Raw genomic sequence first — 8,412 nt, 5'->3', positions numbered from 1 at the left:
GCCAAAGGTGTGAAGCATCAATGCATCAGCCCTGGATCATCTCTGCCTGTCAGTCAGTCGGCGGGGAGCAATCTAAGGCCCCCTCTGCACATGCAGAATAATGCACTTTCAATCTACTTTCAATGCACTTGGCAGCTGGATTTAACCAGCGGTGGGATTCCGCAGGTTCGCGCCACTTCGGCAGAACCGGTTGTTAAAAGGGTGCTTGTAAACAACCAGTTGTTAAATTATTTGAATCCCGCCGCTGGATTTAACTGTGTGAAATAGCAAACCATTTGCAAACAATTGTGGATTGTGAAAGTGGATTGAAAGTACATTATTCTGCATGTGTGAAAGTGCCCTAAGACTGTCTAATTTTTCCTGTTCCATTGTGGACCTTTTGGATTTTATCCCTGAGACTCAACAAGTAAATGACACACTGGCAGGAGTCACTGCCCCAAAGTTTTATAAACTGAGGGAGGTTTTGCCCTTGAGACGTAACTAGTGAGCATTAATAAGAAAAGGGTGCTAGAACAGATATTTGCTATGCTTTTATTGACTCGTAGGTCTTCACATCGAGTTCCTTAAAGACCCATTGGCCAGGCCATCTAGTCACATGGGCCCCAAATATCTAAAAGAATGCCTTCTTCCATATCGACCTGCCCGTGCCCCGAGGCCCTTTCCACACAAACCTTTTAAAATGTTTTCAGGCAGGAAATAAAATGTTTCCTCTATGGAATTGCACATTGTTCCCCCACCCCCTGGTTCTATAAACATTTTATTTCCAGCCTGGAGATATTTTATCTGAATCCCCTTTAAAAATGATTCTTTGGTTTGAAATGTTTTCAAGACACCTTTCCTTGCTGTGCGGGCATATTTAAAAAGTTTTATCTTTCCCACTGCCATTTTTTCATGACTCTATGCCATCCCAAACGTTCTTCTTGGCACCATTTTATTGTGTGTCCCTGAGTTCACTCGGATCCCCTCATCTCTTTATTTTCATCTTTCCTGTGTTCTTTTCTTTGTGGGGTGGGGGGAGGTTAAATCTTTGAATCATTGAATACACATAGCTACAGAGAATTGCAGCTAGGAAGCACTGAAGCACTGAAGCAATGAGGCATCAATTCCACAAATAACCAAAAAAGGGGGAAAAACACCTCTTGAATTGTTTCGAGGGGGTGAGTGCGGGCAAACATCTTTGTAAAGATCAGCGGATGAAGCCCTTCTAGTGGTACCACCTTCAGTGGTAAAAAGGGGGGAAACACGGGTTTTTTATGAATTTTAAACAGGTTTTGTTGTTATAGCTTATTATTGTTTTTAGGTGATTTTTATGTCTTATGGTGTCACCTGGGATAAAAACGTATCCATCCATCCATCCATCCATCCATCCATCCATCCATCCATCCATCCATCCATCCATCCATCCATCCATCCATCCATCCATCCATCCATCCATCCATCCATCCATCCATCCATCCATCCATCCATCCATCCATCCATCCATCCATCCATCCATCCATCCATCCATCCATCCACAGCCACAAATATTTCTATTGATTGGACTTGATCCTGTATACATGGTGGAGTTTGGACTTAAAAAGGCAAGGCCGGTAGGCAGTATGCCAACATCTTCTTGATGCTGGACTATAAAATAATATGACCCAACTATCTTGAAATCATGGATAGGAATTGCTTCAGTTCCATACTTAGTAAATTTCACTTTTCCAAAATATCGATGGGCCTTCTCTAGGGCGTGTTTTAATGCATTTTCATCAGCCTTTTTCTAGGGAGGTTTCAAAAGTGGCCCATAGAAACACACTTATGTCCATACACTAGCAATGAGATAGAGACCATCACTCATATATTATTTCACTATGAATTTTGTGTAGATGTCAAGAAAAGCCTAATACCACCCTCAGGCCTCTTCCACACATGCAGAATAATGCGCTTTCAATCCACTTTCACAATTGTTTGCAAGTGGATTTTGCTGTTACGCACAGTAAAATCCAGCTGCAAAGTACATTGAAAGTGGATTGAAAGTGCATTATTCTGCATGTGTGGAAGAGGCCTTACTGTTGTTGCCCAAACAAACTTTTCGTTAATTTCTTGTTGGAGGATAAATTCCTCAACATCCCACATCAAGTGGTGAAATTTCTTTATATTGTCACAAGATTATGTTGACCAAAGGCTTCTTGCATTTAGATCTTTTAACCGCTGCTGCCTGTTTTCTTCTGTATAATGAATATTCCTCGAGAGGGAATGATTGCATAATTCTGGGTGTATAAATATTTATTTATTGTTTTAGTCTTTTGTAATACTGATCAAAGGCTGAATAAATGTATTGATTTATTGATTGGGATAGAAATGTATATAAATAAATAAGTAAAACAAACCAGGCTGATGAGGTTCCAAATAGTAATCTAAACCAACATAACCATTAACCCCAGTGGTGGGATCCAAAAATTTTAGTAACAGGTTCCCATGGTGGTGGGATTCAAACTGTGGCATAGCGCCAATGGGGCTGGGTGGGGCATGATGGGGGCATGGCCGGGCATTCCAGGGGAGGGGCATTCCTGGGCGGGGCTGTGGCAAGGACGCAGCCACTGCGCTGGTCCTTGGGCGGGAAACGAATGCACGCAGGCGCAGGCTGCCACGCACGCCGGTGCACCTCCTGCTAGACTGCTTCAAGTTCTGTGCGCTACTGCTGAGAGGAGGGGCGTAGCTAAGGCAAAAATCGCATGGCAAAATCACCAATTAGTAACCCCCTCTCGGCACACACAAATAATTAGTAACCTACTCTCGGGAACCTGTGAGAACCTGCTGGATCCCACCTCTGATTAACCCTATCCAAGGCCGTTTCCGCACGGCCAAATAACAGTGTCCTAGGGATGGAAAAAATGCAGTCCCTAGGATGCTGTTCGCACAGGAGGCTGAAGGGGCGAGGTTTTTGAACAGCAGCGTCTTCCCACCGGCGCGGTGTGAACAGTACCGGCAGGAAGACGCTGTTTTCCCCGTCCCCTCCACTCACCACTTCTGGCAGTGTCGCTCTGGAGGGCCTGAGGGACACACCCACGCTACTCTCCGACCCCTGGAAGGGACCGAAGGAGCCGCTTCTCCTGCTGGGGAGGAAATTGGGGCTGCTTGCACACTAGGGTGCGAACAGCCCCCGAGCCTCCACCATTATGCCGGTGGAGGTCCATTTCCACGCGTGTGCGGAAAGGCCCCAACATTTAGTAGCAACATGAAGCGGTAGGGCTGGAAGCGGATGCTATTTCTCCCCTTCCAACATCCCTTCTTGTGTACGACTTCAGGAGCGGCTTGAAAACACAAAGGATGAACAATAAAGCTTGGGAACAAAGAAGGGGCAATTTACTGCTGTCACATTTAAATCACCTAACACATTAGGCCTGTCAGTTTAAGCAATAAAAACCAGGAATGAAATCCACATTCTATAGCAAAGAATTCTTTGCAATCCTTGGCTTCCGCAGACATTCTGCTGTCCCCCCTGATGTTGCTACACTTATTTTTCTATTGTTGAGAGCAGCTGCGGCATTTGCCTTCAGAAATCCCATGGCAAAATGGGTGTTTTATTTTATTGAGCTGAGTTGCTGCTGAAAACGTATCCCAGCTTCGTGGGGGAAACTCGCATGACATTTCATAAGGGCCCTGACCTGGAATGGCTCAGGCTAGCTGAATCTTGTCAGATCTTAGAAGCTTAGCAGGGTTGGCCCTGGTTACAATGTGGACGGGAGACCAAGAAGGAATACCTGGGTCATTATGCACAGGAAGATGACGACAAACCACTTCTGTTAGTCTTATGCCTTGAAACCTTTCTGGGTTGCCATAAGTCCACTGTGACTTCACAGCACTTTCTCACACAGTTCATAAGGACTTGAGGCAAGATAGGTCACAATTCTCTCTCTCTCTCTTTCTCTCTCTCTCTCTCTCTCTCTCTGTTTGCGTATGTGTGTTAAGTGGTTTCAAGTGACTTCTGAGTCATGGCAACCCTATGGCCCCTTCTGCACAGCACAGGTAGAGCGAGTTGCAGTCAGGATAAAGTAACCTGCTCTCCTATTTTTGGTTCACATGCCTCTGTGCAGGCAGCAACTGGAGCCCACGGAAACATTGTGGGTTGCTGTCGCACCTTCGCACAGAGGCGCTTTTTAAAACTTACCTCTCTCAATTATGTATCTTTGCGGGCAGGCAGGCAGGCATGGACCCAGTGGTGGGATCCAAAAATTTTAGTAACAGGTTCCCATGGTGGTGGGATTCAAACTGTGACGTAGCGCCAATGGGGCATGGCCGGGCATGACAGGGTTGTGGCATTCCTGGGCGGGGCTGTGGCAAGGACGCAGCCACTGCATCGGTCCTTGGGCAGGAAACGAATGCACGCAGGCGCAGGCTGCCACGCACGCCGGTGCACCTCCTGCTAGACTGCTTCAAGCTCTGCGTGTTACTGCTGAGAGGAGGGGTGTAACTAAGGCAAAAATCACGTGTCAAAATCACCCATTAGTAACCCCCTCTCGGCACACACAAATAATTAGTAACCTACTCTCGGGAACCTGTGAGAACCTGCTGGATCCCACCTCTGCATGGACCCCCATAGCCATTCTGATGTCTCTCGATGGCACGAGATGTCTCTGTGATCCTGTGTGGCTACACAGCCATGAGGGAAGCGCAGCCGATTAAAGCCCCTCCTGGGCAATCGTTAGTTAGAGAGCGGCTGCAACCTGAGTTTAAACAAAAGAATTTTAGATAGTGCGATTCTCAAAAAAACCCAGTTTGGGGGACTTCACACAGGGCCGACTCATTTTAGGGGCTGATTGGAATTGTAGTCCATGAACATCTGAAATGTCAGAGGGGGACACCCCTGTTCTAGCCTAATAGTAGCCTCTTGTCTAGAGTACAGGTTGCACTTCAAAACAATCAATGTTGTGGCACTCCGTTTTTCTTTAAAACAATAGCTGTTCATGATCTATGCAGTCAAAAGCTTTGCTGTAATCAATGAACCCCAAGTTGATTTTCTTCTGGAATTCTCTTAGGACTGTTGAAATGTGCCCATCTCTGTTCAGGAATTCCAACACTTCACTACATAATGAGGTTGATTTCACTAAGCAGCAGTGGCGTAGGAGGTTAAGAGCTCGTGTATCTAATCTGGAGGAACCGGGTTTGATTCCCAGCTCTGCCGCCTGAGCTGTGGAGGCTTATCTGGGGAATTCAGATTAGCCTGTACACTCCCACACACACCAGCTGGGTGACCTTGGGCTAGTCACAGTTCTTCTGAGCTCTCTCAGCCCCACCTACCTCACAGGGTGTTTGTTGTGAGGGGGGAAGGGAAAGGAGTTTGTAAGCCCCTTTGAGTCTCCTTACAGGAGAGAAAGGCAGGGTATAAAACCAAACTACTCCTCCTCCTCCTCCTCCTCCTCCTCCTCCTCCTCCTCCTCCTCTTCTTCTTCTTCTTCTTCTTCTTCTTCTTCTTCTTCTTCTTCTTCTTCTTCTTCTTCTTCTTCTTCTTCTTCTTCTTCTTCTTCTTCTTCTTCTTCTTCTTCTTTCTTCTTAAGTCAGTATCTCTGAGTCCATTAACCAGCTTTAGCGGCACAGTCAAGGGACTGAATCCCCCCATGTTGAGACTGTTCATCTGCGTGATTTTACCACATGTTGTGTGAGCAAGGAAATCTCCCTCCTGTATTGTGGCAGAAAGAATAAAAATCCTTTAAAAACTTAGAAGTGAGCATTTTAACAATCGTAATTAAGAGACCTTAGGATAAGCCCAAGTGCTTTCTGCACGAACCTTTTAAAATGTTTTGAGGCAGGAAATAAAATGTTTCCTTCATGGAGTTCCGCATCCCCAAACATTTTTATTTGCAGCTTCAAAATGTTTTAATTAAATCCCCTTTTAAAGTGATTCTCTGGTTGCTGTATGATCTATTTACGTGTCCCCCATTTCTCTACTTCACCAAACTTTCTCCTCTAAGCCATTTTCTGAGTTCATTCTTTTCCCCCTTGCCTGTTTATTTCAATCATTTCTGGTTTTTAAAATGTTTTGTGGGGGGGAGGTTAATCTTCAGTGCTTTGAGTATATGAAGAATAGAGAATCACAGCAAGAAACTTTGAGGTGCGGAAGCATCGATACAACATAGAACTAAACAAAAGGGGGTCACATAATGGCGACCAGGAATTCTTTCAAGGGGGTGAATGCAGAATCGTTTCAAGAATCATTTCAATGGGGTGAGTGAATCATGGTATAGGGGGGAACTGAAAATGTTTTCCAAACACATTTTGGGATTTGTGTGGAAAGGGTCTAGGTCAGTGATGGCGAACCTTTTCGAGACCGAGTGCCCAAACTGCAACCCCAAACCAACTTATTTATTGCAAAGGACCAACATGGCAATTTAACCTGAATACTGAGGTTTTAGTTTAGAAAAAACAGTTGGCTCCACAGGCCAAGCAAGATTACCTCGGAGTAAGCTTGGTGGGAGTCGGTGGCTTTGCTTTGAAGCAACCGTGCAACTCTTCCAATGGGTGAATCACGACCCTAGGAGGGTTTACTCAGAAGCAAGCCCCATTGCCAGCAACCAAGCTTACTCCCAGGTAAAGGATTGCGCTTTAGTTCTTTGCATGAAAATCAGTGGGGTTTAACAGCACTTAACAGGGTTACCTACACTGCCTCCCCAAAACTAGGTTTTAGGTTTAATGCTAATAATCGAGCCCAGCGGCCCAGGCCAGCCTAGATGTGTGTGTGTGTGTGGGGGGACTCTGTTTCTGCGTGCCCACAGGGAGGGCTCTGAGTGCCACCTCTGGCACCCGTGCCATAGGTTCGCCACCACTAGTCTAGGTGCAAATGAACACTATCCCTTGCTGTGTAATTGAAGCTTCTGTCATTACTAATCCCGGAGCATCCATTGAGGAATCCCTGATCAATTTCCAAGCTGCTATTCTAGGAAATTAGGAGGGTTCAAAGGAAAAGGGAGCTGCCAAGATTCTGTACAGCTAGCCTTGATTTGCGGCACTGTCTCACTCATGACGATTATTTCTTCACCCCATGTGGAAAATGGTCAGGGGCCAAGAAATCTGGAAAAATACCTTGGGCTTTGTTTCGTCTCGTCTACTCTCGGTGCGATTTGTTTCTGGAAACTGAAGGCAGTGGGGAATGATAAACAGACGGCCTGGACTAATTTGACAATCCACGAGGAGCAGAAATTGGCCAGGCGTTGAGTAGTAGACTAATACAGAAGCTGCAGGGAGGAAAGTATGAGCAGGCCGAGGAGGCAACACAAATATCTCTGTGTTGCCTGTGGCTTTACGGATGAGGTGAAAGGATTGGTTGCACAAGCAGCGCTCGGAGCAAGTAAACGTGCAACTGATCTGTGCATGCAGGAGGTGAGAGGGTGTTTGCAGGGGAGAAGTACACACTGTACGTGCATAACCTCTGGAGGGGGTTTAGGATGGGTGCATAGAGACTGAGGGTGGATCCAGTGGAGGTGTTCCTGACCCATCTCCATGATAGTTGTCTGGAAACAGCTCCTGTTCCTAAAGAAATGTTGGGAAAGTTAAAGAATAAGTGCCTGTGTTTGTTCTCTCTGTATCTCTGTCTCCCTCCCTCTCTCAGTTTTTTTAAAAGCAGTCCACATCTCTCCAGTCTGTTCTGAATTTCAGTGCTAGAAGCTATCAAGGATTCTCACAAAAGCATATCAAGTGTCTACAATGCCAGTCTCTCCTTTTATGTCTCAGCCAGGCAGTGGAGATTATGCTGGCATGGCTGCAAGGGATGCCATTTGGCTGAGGTTCTGCTCCAAAAGCATCTGCAGCATCTCTTTCTCCCAACTTCCCAGTCATTCGTGTAGAAGAGGCCGTCTGCAGAATTCTGGCACTTTGAGCATTTGTCCGTTCTGCAGGCCCCGTGTTCATGTTTAGTTGCTTGTTTATATCCAACTGTTTTGTCTGCAGTTTAAACTCAAAGCACCTCGGAACATCCTCCCTTCCTCCATTTGCTCACAGCAACAACCCTGAGAAGTAGGCCAGGCAGAGAGTTTGTGGTGAGCCCAAGTCCACCCAGCAAGTGCCCATGGTGAAACAGGGATATGAATCTGAATTGCCCAGGGTCTTAACCCACCGCTTTATGCACTCTATCCACAGAGACCAGCTGTGATAAAACTCACACAAATACAGGCAATCGCCATAATTCATTGATTTCTTACTAATAAGCAGAAACCAACACTGTTTAGAACTGCCATTCCTTCTTTCCTTCTTTCCTTCTTTCCTTCTTTCCTTCCTTCCTTTCTTCCTTTCCTTCTTTCCTTCCTTCCTTCTTTCCTTCCTTCCTTTCTTCCTTCTTTCTTTCCTTCTTTCCTTCTTTCCTTCTTTCCTTCCTTCCTTCCTTCCTTCCTCCTTCCTTCCTTCCTTCCTTCCTTCCTTCCTTTCTTTCTTTCTTCT

This window comes from Sphaerodactylus townsendi, linkage group LG03 (genome assembly GCF_021028975.2).
Source record: "Sphaerodactylus townsendi isolate TG3544 linkage group LG03, MPM_Stown_v2.3, whole genome shotgun sequence".
NCBI classification, from domain to species: Eukaryota; Metazoa; Chordata; class Lepidosauria; order Squamata; family Sphaerodactylidae; genus Sphaerodactylus; species Sphaerodactylus townsendi.
The sequence above is the reverse complement of the archived record's forward strand: the minus strand, read 5'-3'. Positions refer to the sequence as shown.